The 17,115-nt window shown below is 42.7% G+C and overlaps 6 non-coding genes across 6 annotated transcripts; all 6 read left to right on the top strand.

The window, feature by feature from the left end:
* The first annotated feature begins 4,137 nt into the window (after nt 1-4,137).
* LOC143727452 (U2 spliceosomal RNA) lies at nt 4,138-4,325 on the top strand. The gene has a single exon (XR_013199498.1). It is a non-coding gene; the product is annotated as a U2 spliceosomal RNA (small nuclear RNA).
* Nucleotides 4,326-4,769: 444 nt separating this feature from the next.
* On the top strand, nt 4,770-4,933 carry LOC143726527 (U1 spliceosomal RNA). Its single transcript, XR_013198768.1, has one exon. It is a non-coding gene; the product is annotated as a U1 spliceosomal RNA (small nuclear RNA).
* Nucleotides 4,934-14,122: 9,189 nt separating this feature from the next.
* On the top strand, nt 14,123-14,321 carry LOC143727475 (U2 spliceosomal RNA). The gene has a single exon (XR_013199503.1). It is a non-coding gene; the product is annotated as a U2 spliceosomal RNA (small nuclear RNA).
* A 443-nt stretch (nt 14,322-14,764) lies between these two features.
* On the top strand, nt 14,765-14,928 carry LOC143726607 (U1 spliceosomal RNA). The gene has a single exon (XR_013198847.1). It is a non-coding gene; the product is annotated as a U1 spliceosomal RNA (small nuclear RNA).
* Nucleotides 14,929-16,056: 1,128 nt separating this feature from the next.
* LOC143727180 (U2 spliceosomal RNA) lies at nt 16,057-16,247 on the top strand. Its single transcript, XR_013199387.1, has one exon. It is a non-coding gene; the product is annotated as a U2 spliceosomal RNA (small nuclear RNA).
* Nucleotides 16,248-16,690: 443 nt separating this feature from the next.
* Nucleotides 16,691-16,854, top strand: LOC143726606 (U1 spliceosomal RNA). Its single transcript, XR_013198846.1, has one exon. It is a non-coding gene; the product is annotated as a U1 spliceosomal RNA (small nuclear RNA).
* Nucleotides 16,855-17,115: the final 261 nt, after the last annotated feature.

Raw genomic sequence — 17,115 nt, 5'->3', positions numbered from 1 at the left:
CTGCTTCAGAGTGTCAAAAACCTAAAGTGTGCAAAGAGTGTGGGGCTACTGATCATCTCTTCAGGACATGCCCAAAACGGAAAAGAACGTATGCCAGTGCAGTAAGAGGAGAAGAAGGAGGAGACCTTAGGCCCATTGATGTGGTTATTAAAGAAATACAGGACCAGATGGGCTCACCCACAGATATGGAAATAATGGAGGGAGTGAAGGAGGTTACAGCAAAGAGTTCTGTTTCAGGTTCAGTCCTAGCGGAGCTGACGAATCCAGCCAGCGAGGAGTCTGAGAAAATGGAGGAGGAGAGTGGAGAGTTACAGGGTACAGTGATTCCAGACACCTTACAGCACAAAGTCAATATCTCCTGGAGTGACAGAACTGAGGATGAGGAAGAGCAGGGAGCTGCAGAGTCTTGGAAGCTTGCTCCCAGGGTAAATAAAAGGAAATTAGAAGGAAATGAGGAAGAAAACAAGATAGAGATATCAAATTTCTTTAGTGCGCTGGAGCACCGGACGGGGGATGAAGAATCTTCGGACTTACCTGAGATTGCGGATGGGTCATCGACGCCTGGATCCCTGCTAGTGCCTCCTTTACCAGCATCAGAGGAGGAGGTGGAGGTTTCGGAGTCGGAGTTGCTGTCTGGTGGCTTCCTATCGAGGGACGATGTGGAGTTTTTCAAAGGGACCACTGGATTCATGGATGGGACAGACAAGGAGAAAGGAAATGAAAAGAAAAAGAAAACATTACCTGCTGATCTTTATGAATGATGGACTTGAAATTTGTATCTCTCAATGTGAGAGGTCTGAGGGAAGCTGGGAAGAGGAATGCTTTGTTTTTTTCCCTGCTATCCATGAACTTTGAGGTGGCATTCCTGCAAGAGTGTCATCTGAAGGGTGAAGAAGATATAATAACTTTCACTAAAGAATGGACTTCAGGGGTTTCATATTGGAGTATTGGAAATGTACATTCGGATGGTTTGGGGATTGTGTTTAAGAATGATGGATTCACGATAGAGGACTATGTATCACTGGTGCCGGGGAGATTACAATGTCTAGATGCACGATGGGGTGAGTACAGATATCGCTTTATTAATGTATATGCACCCTGCAATAGAAGTAAACGGCTGGAGTTTTTCAAAAACTTACCAAATTTTTTGGGATACCAATAGATATGTAATAATGGGGGGAGATTTTAATATAACTTTGGATAATTTGGAAAAAAATGGGGAAGTTGACTTCTCAGGGACTTATTTAAAAAAGGAATTAAAAGAGCATTTCTTACAGGATGCATATAGAAATGGTAATAAAGACGATTCAGGGTTTACATGGGGCAATACGAGGGGGGACAGAAGTAGACTAGACTATTTCTTTATAACCCAGGGGATAAAAATAAAAGGGCTGAGGATTTTGCCGTGTTGGTGTTAGTCACAATAGTAAATAATGAATCAAATATGGGTAAGGGCTATTGGAAAATGAATATTAGTTTGCTGGAGGATGATATCTTTAAAAAGGAATTTATGGATTTCTACAAATTATGGCAAGAATTTAAAGTGGGGTATACATCACTTCTTGAATGGTGGGAAGTGTTGAAAATAGAAATTGCTGGTTTTTGTATAAGATATACAGAAAAGAAAAGAAGACAGGAAAGGAAGGAGGTCTGGAGGGACAACAACAGATTGCAAAAAATAATGGCAAATCAGAATAGTGGGTTAGAGGTAAGAGGGGAGGAAATTGTGGAGATAAAGGGGAAAATCAAAAGGTACTATACTAAAAAAGCAAAGGAGTTTGCATTTTTAGCAAAGATAGAAGAAAGGGAAAAGGATGAAAAAGTAACTAAATATTTTTTTCAAACAATAAAACAAAAACAGAAAAGAGAAATAATTGATGGGTTTATGTCAGAAAAAGGAGAGGTTAAAGGGAAAGAAAACATGTTTAAATATGTCTGTGCCTTTTATAAGGAATTGTTTTCTAAAAGAGAGGTTGAGGGGAGGAAGGGAGAAGAATTATTGGGAGGTATAAAGAGAGTTTTATCTGAGGAACATAGAGAGGGAATGGAGGGGGAGATTAAGGAAGAGGAAATTAAAGCAGCCCTTACCTCCATGAAAGGAAATAAAACACCAGGGGGTGATGGGTTGCCTAAAGAGTTTTATGGGTGCTTCTGGGACATAATAAAAAAAGACCTGGTGTTGGTATACAGAGAGGTGTATAAGACAGGCAAGCTAACTGAGTCTATGAGCTCTGGGGTTATACACTTAATCCATAAGAAAGGTGAGAAAAAAGATATTAAAAATTGGAGACCAATAACTGTATTAACAACTGATTATAAAATTCTAAGCAAATGTTTAACAAATAGGTTACTGGAGGTGATGGCAGTATTAGTGGACCCAGATCAAACTTGTGGGGTTAAGGGAAGGGCTGGTTCTTTTAATCTATTACTCATAAGAGACATCATTAGCTGGGTGGAGGAGAGGGATCTGCCTTTATGCATACTGAGTTTAGACCAGGAGAAAGCCTTTGATAGGGTTAACCATGAATTTTTATTTAAGGTGTTGGGGAAAATGAATGTTGGGGAAGGGTTTATTTCATGGGTAAAGGTCTTATACCATGAAGTACATAGCAGGGTGAAGATAAATGGGTTTTTGAGTGAGCCGATTGAACAAAGGGGAGGCGTGAGGCAGGGATGTCCATTGTCTCCACTGTTATATGTCTTGTTTATAGAGCCTTTGGCAGAAAGAATAAGGAATGAGCGGCACATTGAGGGAGTTCACATTCCAGGGGGTTTGGGTGAACGAGTAAAAGTATCGCAGTATGCAGACGATACAACTGTATTTATATCTACAGATAGAGGGCTGGAGAAAATTGTACAAATATTGGAAATGTATTGTGCAGCTACTGGCTCGGCCGTGAACTATGCCAAATCTTCATTAATGTATTGTGGAAAATGGAAAGGAAGGAAGGAAGTGAGGCACGGTTTTTCGGTGTGTCCTACGGGAATCAAAATTCTGGGGGTTAAATTTTATCATAAAGATTCGGCTAAACTGAATTGGGAGGAAAAAATTGAGAGGGTGAAAAAGAAATTGAATATTTGGAAATGTAGAAAACTTAGTATTACGGGGAAGGGACTAGTAGTTAAGATAGACCTGTTGTCTAGTTTGATTTACTTAGCCCTAATCTTTCCAATTCCTACCAAAAGCAAATTAATTTTGACTAGGTTGGTCTTTTCATTTATATGGGGAGGGAAGTATGAACCTGTTAAAAGGGAACAGATGTACCTAGAGGTAGAAGAGGGAGGCAGAGAGGTGGTGTGTATTCCTTTAAAGTTAGAAGTACTGTACGTTTGTTTTTTAGGTAAGATACTAATGAACAATGTGCAGCATAAAGCTATGTATTTTGTAAAATTGTGGGCAGCCTTGCCATTAAGGGAAATTGTACCTCTAGATAACAGAGGACCAAAGGCTGAGAGTAGACCTTGGCAATATGAAAAGTTAATTTTGTTCTTAAGAGCCCATCCAGAGTGTGTAAAGGAGGAGCTACTAAAAAATCATAAACAATTATATCAAGATTTAAAAGGAAAAATGGTAGTAACACAAAGAACAGAATTGGGAAAGAAAAAAGTTAAGTGGAAATGTATTCAACATAAAGATTTAAGTAATGGAAGGAAGGATTTGAATTGGTTGACTGCATTGAACAGATTACCGGTGAGAGAAAGACTATATAATCAGGGATCCACATGTACCAGAGGTTGTCCAAGGGGTTGTCCAGGAGATGAGACTCTGCAACATGTTTTTTGGGAATGTTATCTAGCCCATTGCTTCTGGAAAAGAATACAAAAATTGTTAAGGGTAGTAAGAATAGATATTGTTTTGAATTCTGATTTAATTTTGAGAGGAGAAGGGTTGGGACAGTCGGAAAAAGAAGAGATAATCTGGTGCATAATAAGTATTGGTAAAGAGATATTGTGGGATGAAAGGAATGCTCACGTAAAAAAGAAAAAAGAAGGTAGAACATCAAAACAATTGTGGTATGAGTTGAAATACAAAGTGTTAATGGAAACTAAAATGTGGGAAATAAGAATGGGAAAAGAGAAATATATGGTTTTGTGGGGTGAAGTGGAAAAATATTGTAAATGAAATATTAGAATCTGATCTTAATTAAAAAAAAAAAAAAAAAAAAAAAAAATCTGTTCTTATCAGTTTAATATCTGATACGTGCCCTACCCGGGCACCATATATTAAATTGATTTTTGGAACTGGGAGATGGAACAGGGGCTTGCTCCGTCCACTCCACGCATCGACCCGGTATTGCAGTACTTCTGGGAACGGTGCACCCCCCAAAACTGCGTTCAATGAAAGAGATGTTTTAGTCTTGTGTGGCAGCAGGTGTTAATGGAAGTAACGTATATTGCTGTGTATGGGTGCTTTAAAGGTGTTGTAGGTGATCATATGCTATACAGGTAATGGTGGTGTGAGAGGGAAAAAAACGGGAAAAAAAACAACAACTCTGTTCTGATCTCGTGTAACATCTGATTCGTCCACTATCCGGTGACCGCGTGTGAAATTGATTTTTGGCTCATGGATCCGGAGCATGAAAACAACATCATCCACAACAACAACAGCAAAAGAGCCCGACGCTGCAGATTTTTGATGTCTCTCTCTTATCTCTTGGAGTTTTTACGAATGAGCTGATGAGTCGAATCAGGTGTGTGTTTGATTGTCCGACCGTTGGTGAGTATTGCGGAGAGGGACAGGGTGACTCTGACGGGAGGCCTGGGAATTCATACTTACCTGGCAGGGGAGACACCATGATCAGGAAGGTGGTTCACCCAGGGCGAGGCTCGGCCATTGCACTCCGGTTGTGCTGACCCCTGCGAATTCCCCAAATGTGGGAATCTCGACTGCATAATTTATGGTAGTGGGGGACTGCGTTCGCGCTCTCCCCTCGACACACTGGTTAAAAGAGCAGATTGTTCGAGTTCCTCTTCTTCTGGTAGTTAACGACCTAGGAAGTCCAGAGAATTGAACTGCAGTTGTTGATCGAGAGATGTAAAACTCTCAACCTAGGACCAGTCTGCAAAAGTAGGGCTGTGTTTTATTTTATTTTTTCCTTCATTCTTCAAATAATCTCCATTATTCAACCAGCGCTTTGATTGGCAGCAGTGGTCCTAGAAGCAAAGTTGTTCCAAATGAGGAGTTCTATCATGTGGTATGAATACCTTGTGCATGTGTGAAAAATCACCTGACATACAGTCGCCTATGGCCGTATTCATGTTGTTGTTTTTACTGTTTACAGCGCCACCAAGTGGCCAGTCGCCACATCCCTTTTCACCTGAGCACAGGCTGAGCCCGTGCACAGGTGTACCGACTTGGGTGTAATTGTCTCATTCCGTTGGAGAGTTATGGCCATTTAAGTAAAGCCCGCCTCGCCCACTCCCAACGTTTTGGCGTCCCGTCGCCAACGTGAATCGAAATTCCGACTTTTTTCCCCATCGCTGTCGGCAATCAGACTCCAGGGAATCTTTCTGCACCGGTTTGGGTCAGATCGGGCGAAAGACCTAGGACTAGTGTGCAAAAGTAGCTTTTTCACAAAATCCCAAATACCCGAAAATCTCGCCAGCGCAACCATCGAATCCGAGGCCTGCGTCTTGTTCGGCCCGAGCCAAGGATTCCGGTGATGTAAGACACTTGGGTCTGCGACGGACGGTTCAGGAGTTACGAGGCATTTCGTACTTCTGATCGCTGCAGCGCCACCTTGGGGCCGATTGGGCCGAGCCTTGGTGATGTTGTAGACCGGGCGGGTACTACCATCCCTCAAGAGTTTCAAGTCTCTACGACGTACGCTTTGGTCTGCCCGCTCACTTTTAGGGCAGAATGTTTGTTGGTCCAAAATCCCAGGTTGCACTCCAAAGTGTTGTGTTGTGCGCTCTGCTGTGATCCATTTTCGGTGTCAACAGTCAAGCTGAGCTTGTTTGCTGTGAGCTGAGCTTGTTTGTTGGCGACCTTTAGACCCTCTCGCCACGGCCCAGGTGGGCGTGGCCTTTGACGGCTCCCTCGCCTCTGCGTCATTGTGTCATCGCTTCTCGGCCTTTTGGCTAAGATCAAGTATCTGGTCGTCAGGTGGAGTTGCGATCGCCTCTTGGAGGTTTCCTGGCTCGAGATCGCTTGTGTCCCGGGCCCTACACCTTTCGGGAGGTAAATTGAACTTGCTGCTTTCTATTTTACAGATTTAAGGTAAGACCTTTTTTATTCTTTTATCTTGTTATTTATTTATTTATTTATTCATTGTATAGTTTTAAACCTTTTAGGCTGTCGGTGCCTCCATCATGTCGGCTGCCCGTGCCGGCGTGCGGAGGCACCACAGCGTGCGTTTTATATTCAGAGAGGTTGAGGGGAAGCTCCTGGGTATGTCCCGTATGGATTTTTCCAGGAAGCTGATCCAAAAGACCTTACATTTTAAGCCAGACGACTTGAATTGTTTGATGACTCTGCCCCTAAACAAGGGATTTGATTTGAGCTTCAAGACTGCTTCCCTTCTTAATGATTTTTGGCAAAGGTTTGAAACTGTTAAGGCCCAGTTCTCCATGTTCACGGTGGAGAAACTTTCTGATAACACACTTAAAACTGTGATTGTCAGAATGTTTAACGAAACAGTGACTGGAGATGATATTTGTGTCTGGCTGGGTAGATTTTGCACTGTTAGAAATCAGCCTGTCAAAGTGCTAGATGAGGATGGCATTTGGAATTGCTCCTGGCGGATTCCCATCAAACAATGGGAAGACGCTGGGGGCTACCAGGGCCTGAAACATCTGCCTTCTATGATTGTGCTGGGAGAAAACAGAGGCTACATACACTATCAAGGGATGCCCAAGCTGTGTAGGAAATGTGGAAGAGTTGGGCATCTTGCTGAGGCATGCCAAGAATTAGTATGTGGGAAGTGTAAAGAAATTGGTCACAGTTTTGAAATATGTACCAATGGCAGGCGGTGCAATCTTTGTGGAGAATCAACCCATCTCTACAGAGACTGCCCTAAAAGTTTTGCCAACAAGCTAAAAATGGCCGCCCCACAAGCACACCAAACAAAAGAACAAAGGAAGGAGGAGGCGGTCCCTGAGGTTTTGGCGGGAATTTCAAATCTCCTGCCAACCTCAGGGATTGGGCTAGAGGGAGCAAGTGGGGCGGCCACAGGGGCGGAGCCAAACATTCAAACTGAAAGGAAAGCCACCACGAATGAATTGAAAGCCACCATAATTGTGAAAGATAAGGAAGGAGAGGAGACAGAGGAAGAAACGGTGTCCTCTTTAGAAACAGTTCCGGATGCGTTTTCAGAAACCAGTGGGAGTGAAACTGAGCTTTCACTCCCAAATGCTCAGGTGCAAAAAAGGCCTGCGGGATCTCCTCTGTTTGATACAGAGGAGAAAAAGCCTAGGGCAGCACATCGTTCGGATAGTTCCGATCCGGAACGTATGTGGCCCCTAGATTCCCCAAATGCGGTATCCTTTTTGCACGTAAAGCTAAGAACATCATCACCGAAAGAGCTGCAAGAGGCTTTCTCTGTAGCCCCGGAGGTGGTAAGCATTTGCCTTCCTGACCCCAGTCCATCTGGGAGGAGGGAAAGGCAATTGCAACAAGAGATCACATGATTTTAATGATTTTATTGTAGTCTTTTATTTTCTTCTGTTTTAAATGTCTCATACCTTTTTAGCCTTACTGCCCATGGCCCTCACCATCTCAACCATCAATGTAAGAAGCGTGAGGTCCACCATACGAGCACAGAGCATTTTATCCTTTTTAAATACTTGTAAATCAGATGTGTTTTTAATACAAGAGTGTGCTTTGCCCTTTTTAAATAGGTACACCAAGATGGAAGAACTGTGGCCCCCTGGTCCCTCCATATGGAGTGGATCAAACCAAAATAAAAATGACGGTGTTGCTATTTTAATTAAAAATCCCAATATCTTGGTGAAGGGCAGCACAGTGGTGAGGGAAGGGCGGGCTCTTTTAGCGAATCTGACTTTTTTAGGTAGAGATTTAAATGTTCTTAATGTGTATGGTTTTACAGGTAAAAATGAAAGGTATGAGCTTCTAGAAGACTTGCAGTCCCACATGTTAGGTAGGGTTCCCCTAGTGGTGGCAGGGGATTTTAACTGTGTTTTATCAAAAAAAGATAGGAAGAGGGTAGGAGAGGATTTTAAGGTCGATAAGACAACGGTTTTATTACAGGGCCTAGTGAGAGATTTTAAATTAGTCGACTGTTTTAAAAATGTGCATCAAAGAGAGGAGGGCTACACTTGGTTCAGTAGTGACGGCTCCAGAGCCTCTCGCATCGACTATATTTTTACAAGAGATTGCCCGCCAACCGATGCTACAGTGACCCCCCTCTTCTTTTCTGACCACTTAAGGCTGTCTTCCACCCTTTCACTGCCCACGGGTGTGACGGTAGGGGGAGGGGTGTGGAAGCTGAACTGCTCCCTTTTAGAAGACGAGGATGTAGTAAAGGAATATAGGGAGCAGTTCCGCTTCCACAGCCCTCCCCCTACCGTCACACCCGTGGGCAGTGAAAGGGTGGAAGACAGCATTAAGTGGTCAGAAAAGAAGAGGGGGGTCACTGTAGCATCGGTTGGCGGGCAATCTCTTGTAAAAATATAGTCGATGCGAGAGGCTCTGGAGCCGTCCCTTTTAGAAGACGAGGATGTAGTAAAGGAATATAGGGAGCAGTTCAGCCAATGGCAGACCCTCCAAGACTTTTACGATACACATGCACAGTGGTGGGAGATGGTAAAGGACCGGACAAGACAGTTTTTTATGAAAGTAGGAAGGGACAAGAAGAATAGGGAAAAGAGATACATGATGGGGCTGCAAAAAAGACTACAAAGATATTTTAATCTTTTTAACAATGGCTTTGATTTTAATGATGAAATGAAAGAGGTCAAAAAAGAAATGTCAGTTTTATCCAGTTTTCAAAGTAAAGGGGTTATTTTAAGAAGTAAAGAGAGAGATATAGAAGAAGGTGAAAAATGTACTAGGTATTTTTTTTAAAAGATATTAACAAGGGGAGGGGCTATGACCAGTGTAAAAGTAGAAGGGAGGGAAGTAAAAACAACACATGAAATTTTAAAAGGGGTTGAGCATTTTTACCAGGAGTTATATAGTCCAAAAGAAGTACATGAAACCACTCTAAAGGAAGTTTTAAATTTTTTAGTCAAGAAAGTAAATAGCCCAAATGAGCTTTTAACCCAAGATTTTACCATTTTAGAAACACAAAAAGCACTCAAAGGTTTTAAGAGGGGTAAATCCCCAGGGGCAGATGGGGGGTGCAAGTGGCATGACCGCAGTACCTGGTGGCTGAAAGTTTGAGAAAGAGTGGTGGAAAGATGGCGGAGGACGGTTTTGAGAGAAGAGTAAAGAACACGACGAGATTCTACTGGGAAGGATCCAGAGAAGAGGAGATGCCAGAAAGGGAGGAATTCATCCAAAAAGTCATTATCGATCTGTTGAAGATTGAGCCTCCGGGGATCCTTGGAATTCAAAGAAATGGCAAAGACAAGTACTTTGATGTCACAATGAAAGACAGCAATTTGTTCCAGGGACTTTTGGAAAAGTTCAGAGAAAAGGAAGGTGAGCATCCTCTGGATAAATTCAGAATACAGTCTTTGGGGAGAAATAATTTTCGGATTTTGACAATTAATATGTTTGACATGAACATGGAAGATGAAGAGGTGGAAGCTTTTCTCCGAAACCATGTGAGAATAAAATCTACAGCAAGGTACAGAAGAGACAGATTCGGGGTGTGGAATGGACAAAGACAGTATCAAGTATTACTCAACGAGGACCCAGCGGGTTTTCAGGGTTATCATCATCCTCCGGCCAGTTTCAAGATTGCAGGTGTAAGGGGATACATAGTGTACTCTGGTCAGCCTCAGTATTGTAGGAGATGTCAGGAATTTGGACACTTGGAATACCAATGCAACATAAGATGTCTGAATTGTAAAGATCCGGGACATGCTGCTTCAGAGTGTCAAAAACCTAAAGTGTGCAAAGAGTGTGGGGCTACTGATCATCTCTTCAGGACATGCCCAAAACGGAAAAGAACGTATGCCAGTGCAGTAAGAGGAGAAGAAGGAGGAGACCTTAGGCCCATTGATGTGGTTATTAAAGAAATACAGGACCAGATGGGCTCACCCACAGATATGGAAATAATGGAGGGAGTGAAGGAGGTTACAGCAAAGAGTTCTGTTTCAGGTTCAGTCCTAGCGGAGCTGACGAATCCAGCCAGCGAGGAGTCTGAGAAAATGGAGGAGGAGAGTGGAGAGTTACAGGGTACAGTGATTCCAGACACCTTACAGCACAAAGTCAATATCTCCTGGAGTGACAGAACTGAGGATGAGGAAGAGCAGGGAGCTGCAGAGTCTTGGAAGCTTGCTCCCAGGGTAAATAAAAGGAAATTAGAAGGAAATGAGGAAGAAAACAAGATAGAGATATCAAATTTCTTTAGTGCGCTGGAGCACCGGACGGGGGATGAAGAATCTTCGGACTTACCTGAGATTGCGGATGGGTCATCGACGCCTGGATCCCTGCTAGTGCCTCCTTTACCAGCATCAGAGGAGGAGGTGGAGGTTTCGGAGTCGGAGTTGCTGTCTGGTGGCTTCCTATCGAGGGACGATGTGGAGTTTTTCAAAGGGACCACTGGATTCATGGATGGGACAGACAAGGAGAAAGGAAATGAAAAGAAAAAGAAAACATTACCTGCTGATCTTTATGAATGATGGACTTGAAATTTGTATCTCTCAATGTGAGAGGTCTGAGGGAAGCTGGGAAGAGGAATGCTTTGTTTTTTTCCCTGCTATCCATGAACTTTGAGGTGGCATTCCTGCAAGAGTGTCATCTGAAGGGTGAAGAAGATATAATAACTTTCACTAAAGAATGGACTTCAGGGGTTTCATATTGGAGTATTGGAAATGTACATTCGGATGGTTTGGGGATTGTGTTTAAGAATGATGGATTCACGATAGAGGACTATGTATCACTGGTGCCGGGGAGATTACAATGTCTAGATGCACGATGGGGTGAGTACAGATATCGCTTTATTAATGTATATGCACCCTGCAATAGAAGTAAACGGCTGGAGTTTTTCAAAAACTTACCAAATTTGTGGGATACCAATAGATATGTAATAATGGGGGGAGATTTTAATATAACTTTGGATAATTTGGAAAAAAATGGGGAAGTTGACTTCTCAGGGACTTATTTAAAAAAGGAATTAAAAGAGCATTTCTTACAGGATGCATATAGAAATGGTAATAAAGACGATTCAGGGTTTACATGGGGCAATACGAGGGGGGACAGAAGTAGACTAGACTATTTCTTTATAACCCAGGGGATAAAAATAAAAGGGCTGAGGATTTTGCCGTGTTGGTGTTAGTCACAATAGTAAATAATGAATCAAATATGGGTAAGGGCTATTGGAAAATGAATATTAGTTTGCTGGAGGATGATATCTTTAAAAAGGAATTTATGGATTTCTACAAATTATGGCAAGAATTTAAAGTGGGGTATACATCACTTCTTGAATGGTGGGAAGTGTTGAAAATAGAAATTGCTGGTTTTTGTATAAGATATACAGAAAAGAAAAGAAGACAGGAAAGGAAGGAGGTCTGGAGGGACAACAACAGATTGCAAAAAATAATGGCAAATCAGAATAGTGGGTTAGAGGTAAGAGGGGAGGAAATTGTGGAGATAAAGGGGAAAATCAAAAGGTACTATACTAAAAAAGCAAAGGAGTTTGCATTTTTAGCAAAGATAGAAGAAAGGGAAAAGGATGAAAAAGTAACTAAATATTTTTTTCAAACAATAAAACAAAAACAGAAAAGAGAAATAATTGATGGGTTTATGTCAGAAAAAGGAGAGGTTAAAGGGAAAGAAAACATGTTTAAATATGTCTGTGCCTTTTATAAGGAATTGTTTTCTAAAAGAGAGGTTGAGGGGAGGAAGGGAGAAGAATTATTGGGAGGTATAAAGAGAGTTTTATCTGAGGAACATAGAGAGGGAATGGAGGGGGAGATTAAGGAAGAGGAAATTAAAGCAGCCCTTACCTCCATGAAAGGAAATAAAACACCAGGGGGTGATGGGTTGCCTAAAGAGTTTTATGGGTGCTTCTGGGACATAATAAAAAAAGACCTGGTGTTGGTATACAGAGAGGTGTATAAGACAGGCAAGCTAACTGAGTCTATGAGCTCTGGGGTTATACACTTAATCCATAAGAAAGGTGAGAAAAAAGATATTAAAAATTGGAGACCAATAACTGTATTAACAACTGATTATAAAATTCTAAGCAAATGTTTAACAAATAGGTTACTGGAGGTGATGGCAGTATTAGTGGACCCAGATCAAACTTGTGGGGTTAAGGGAAGGGCTGGTTCTTTTAATCTATTACTCATAAGAGACATCATTAGCTGGGTGGAGGAGAGGGATCTGCCTTTATGCATACTGAGTTTAGACCAGGAGAAAGCCTTTGATAGGGTTAACCATGAATTTTTATTTAAGGTGTTGGGGAAAATGAATGTTGGGGAAGGGTTTATTTCATGGGTAAAGGTCTTATACCATGAAGTACATAGCAGGGTGAAGATAAATGGGTTTTTGAGTGAGCCGATTGAACAAAGGGGAGGCGTGAGGCAGGGATGTCCATTGTCTCCACTGTTATATGTCTTGTTTATAGAGCCTTTGGCAGAAAGAATAAGGAATGAGCGGCACATTGAGGGAGTTCACATTCCAGGGGGTTTGGGTGAACGAGTAAAAGTATCGCAGTATGCAGACGATACAACTGTATTTATATCTACAGATAGAGGGCTGGAGAAAATTGTACAAATATTGGAAATGTATTGTGCAGCTACTGGCTCGGCCGTGAACTATGCCAAATCTTCATTAATGTATTGTGGAAAATGGAAAGGAAGGAAGGAAGTGAGGCACGGTTTTTCGGTGTGTCCTACGGGAATCAAAATTCTGGGGGTTAAATTTTATCATAAAGATTCGGCTAAACTGAATTGGGAGGAAAAAATTGAGAGGGTGAAAAAGAAATTGAATATTTGGAAATGTAGAAAACTTAGTATTACGGGGAAGGGACTAGTAGTTAAGATAGACCTGTTGTCTAGTTTGATTTACTTAGCCCTAATCTTTCCAATTCCTACCAAAAGCAAATTAATTTTGACTAGGTTGGTCTTTTCATTTATATGGGGAGGGAAGTATGAACCTGTTAAAAGGGAACAGATGTACCTAGAGGTAGAAGAGGGAGGCAGAGAGGTGGTGTGTATTCCTTTAAAGTTAGAAGTACTGTACGTTTGTTTTTTAGGTAAGATACTAATGAACAATGTGCAGCATAAAGCTATGTATTTTGTAAAATTGTGGGCAGCCTTGCCATTAAGGGAAATTGTACCTCTAGATAACAGAGGACCAAAGGCTGAGAGTAGACCTTGGCAATATGAAAAGTTAATTTTGTTCTTAAGAGCCCATCCAGAGTGTGTAAAGGAGGAGCTACTAAAAAATCATAAACAATTATATCAAGATTTAAAAGGAAAATTGGTAGTAACACAAAGAACAGAATTGGGAAAGAAAAAAGTTAAGTGGAAATGTATTAAACATAAAGATTTAAGTAATGGAAGGAAGGATTTGAATTGGTTGACTGCATTGAACAGATTACCGGTGAGAGAAAGACTATATAATCAGGGATCCACATGTACCAGAGGTTGTCCAAGGGGTTGTCCAGGAGATGAGACTCTGCAACATGTTTTTTGGGAATGTTATCTAGCCCATTGCTTCTGGAAAAGAATACAAAAATTGTTAAGGGTAGTAAGAATAGATATTGTTTTGAATTCTGATTTAATTTTGAGAGGAGAAGGGTTGGGACAGTCGGAAAAAGAAGAGATAATCTGGTGCATAATAAGTATTGGTAAAGAGATATTGTGGGATGAAAGGAATGCTCACGTAAAAAAGAAAAAAGAAGGTAGAACATCAAAACAATTGTGGTATGAGTTGAAATACAAAGTGTTAATGGAAACTAAAATGTGGGAAATAAGAATGGGAAAAGAGAAATATATGGTTTTGTGGGGTGAAGTGGAAAAATATTGTAAATGAAATATTAGAATCTGTTCTTAATAAAAAAAAATAAAAAAATAAAATAAAAAAAAATTCTGTTCTTATCAGTTTAATATCTGATACGTGCCCTACCCGGGCACCATATATTAAATTGATTTTTGGAACTGGGAGATGGAACAGGGGCTTGCTCCGTCCACTCCACGCATCGACCCGGTATTGCAGTACTTCTGGGAACGGTGCACCCCCCAAAACTGCGTTCAATGAAAGAGATGTTTTAGTCTTGTGTGGCAGCAGGTGTTAATGGAAGTAACGTATATTGCTGTGTATGGGTGCTTTAAAGCTGTTGTAGGTGATCATATGCTATACAGGTAATGGTGGTGTGAGAGGGAAAAAAACGGGAAAAAAACAACAACTCTGTCCTGATCTCGTGTAACATCTGATTCGTCCACTATCCGGTGACCGCGTGTGAAATTGATTTTTGGCTCATGGATCCGGAGCATGAAAACAACATCATCCACAACAACAACAGCAAAAGAGCCCGACGCTGCAGATTTTTGATGTCTCTCTCTTATCTCTTGGAGTTTTTACGAATGAGCTGATGAGTCGAATCAGGTGTGTGTTTGATTGTCCGACCGTTGGTGAGGATTGCGGAGAGGGACAGGGTGCCTCTGACGGGAGGCCTGGGAATTCATACTTACCTGGCAGGGGAGACACCATGATCAGGAAGGTGGTTCACCCAGGGCGAGGCTCGGCCATTGCACTCCGGTTGTGCTGACCCCTGCGAATTCCCCAAATGTGGGAATCTCGACTGCATAATTTATGGTAGTGGGGGACTGCGTTCGCGCTCTCCCCTGGACACACTGGTTAAAAGAGCAGATTGTTCGAGTTCCTCTTCTTCTGGTAGTTAACGACCTAGGAAGTCCAGAAAACTGAACTGCAGTGGTTGATCGAGAGATGTAAAACTCTCAACCTAGGACCAGTCTGCAAAAGTAGGGCTGTTTTTTAGTTTTTTTTTTCCTTCATTCTTCAAATAATCTCCATTATTCAACCAGCGCTTTGATTGGCAGCAGTGGTCCTAGAAGTAAAGTTGTTCCGAATGAGGAGTTCTATCATGTGGTATGAATACCTTGTGCATGTGTGAAAAATCACCTGACATACAGTCGCCTATGGCCGTATTCATGTTGTTGTTTTTACTGTTTACAGCGCCACCAAGTGGCCAGTCGCCACATCCCTTTTCACCTGAGCACAGGCTGAGCCCGTTCACAGGTGTACCGACTTGGGTGTAATTGTCTCATTCCGTTGGAGAGTTATGGCCATTTAAGTAAAGCCCGCCTCGCCCACTCCCAACGTTTTGGCGTCCCGTCGCCAACGTGAATCGAAATTCCGACTTTTTTCCCCATCGCTGTCGGCAATCAGACTCCAGGGAATCTTTCTGCACCGGTTTGGGTCAGATCGGGCGAAAGACCTAGGACTAGTGTGCAAAAGTAGCTTTTTCACAAAATCCCAAATACCCGAAAATCTCGCCAGCGCAACCATCGAATCCGAGGCCTGCGTCTTGTGCGGCCCGAGCCAAGGATTCCGGTGATGTAAGACACTTGGGTCTGCGACGGACGGTTCAGGAGTTACGAGGCATTTCGTACTTCTGATCGCTGCAGCGCCACCTTGGGGCCGATTGGGCCGAGCCTTGGTGATGTTGTAGACCGGGCGGGTACTACCATCCCTCAAGAGTTTCAAGTCTCTACGACGTACGCTTTGGTCTGCCCGCTCACTTTTAGGGCAGAATGTTTGTTGGTCCAAAATCCCAGGTTGCACTCCAAAGTGTCGTGTTGTGCGCTCTGCTGTGATCCATTTTCGGTGTCAACAGTCAAGCTGAGCTTGTTTGCTGTGAGCTGAGCTTGTTTGTTGGCGACCTTTAGACCCTCTCGCCACGGCCCAGGTGGGCGTGGCCTTTGACGGCTCCCCCGCCTCTGCGTCACTGTGTCATCGCTTCTCTGCCTTTTGGCTAAGATCAAGTGTAGTATCTGTTCTTATCAGTTTAATATCTGATACGTGCCCTACCCGGGCACCATATATTAAATTGATTTTTGGAACTGGGAGATGGAACAGGGGCTTGCTCCGTCCACTCCACGCATCGACCCGGTATTGCAGTACTTCTGGGAACGGTGCACCCCCCAAAACTGCGTTCAATGAAAGAGATGTTTTAGTCTTGTGTGGCAGCAGGTGTTAATGGAAGTAACGTATATTGCTGTGTATGGGTGCTTTAAAGGTGTTGTAGGTGATCATATGCTATACAGGTAATGGTGGTGTGAGAGGGAAAAAAACGGGAAAAAAACAACAACTCTGTCCTGATCTCGTGTAACATCTGATTCGTCCACTATCCGGTGACCGCGTGTGAAATTGATTTTTGGCTCATGGATCCGGAGCATGAAAACAACATCATCCACAACAACAACAGCAAAAGAGCCCGACGCTGCAGATTTTTGATGTCTCTCTCTTATCTCTTGGAGTTTTTACGAATGAGCTGATGAGTCGAATCAGGTGTGTGTTTGATTGTCCGACCGTTGGTGAGGATTGCGGAGAGGGACAGGGTGCCTCTGACGGGAGGCCTGGGAATTCATACTTACCTGGCAGGGGAGACACCATGATCAGGAAGGTGGTTCACCCAGGGCGAGGCTCGGCCATTGCACTCCGGTTGTGCTGACCCCTGCGAATTCCCCAAATGTGGGAATCTCGACTGCATAATTTATGGTAGTGGGGGACTGCGTTCGCGCTCTCCCCTGGACACACTGGTTAAAAGAGCAGATTGTTCGAGTTCCTCTTCTTCTGGTAGTTAACGACCTAGGAAGTCCAGAGAACTGAACTGCAGTGGTTGATCGAGAGATGTAAAACTCTCAACCTAGGACCAGTCTGCAAAAGTAGGGCTGTTTTTTAGTTTTTTTTTTCCTTCATTCTTCAAATAATCTCCATTATTCAACCAGCGCTTTGATTGGCAGCAGTGGTCCTAGAAGCAAAGTTGTTCCGAATGAGGAGTTCTATCATGT

This window comes from Siphateles boraxobius, unplaced genomic scaffold (assembly GCF_051911475.1).
Source record: "Siphateles boraxobius isolate OS27281-9 unplaced genomic scaffold, OSU_SipBor_1 77, whole genome shotgun sequence".
In the NCBI taxonomy this organism is placed as follows: domain Eukaryota; kingdom Metazoa; phylum Chordata; class Actinopteri; order Cypriniformes; family Leuciscidae; genus Siphateles; species Siphateles boraxobius.
Note: the sequence above shows the minus strand (reverse complement) of the source record. Positions and strands in the feature narration are given on the sequence as shown.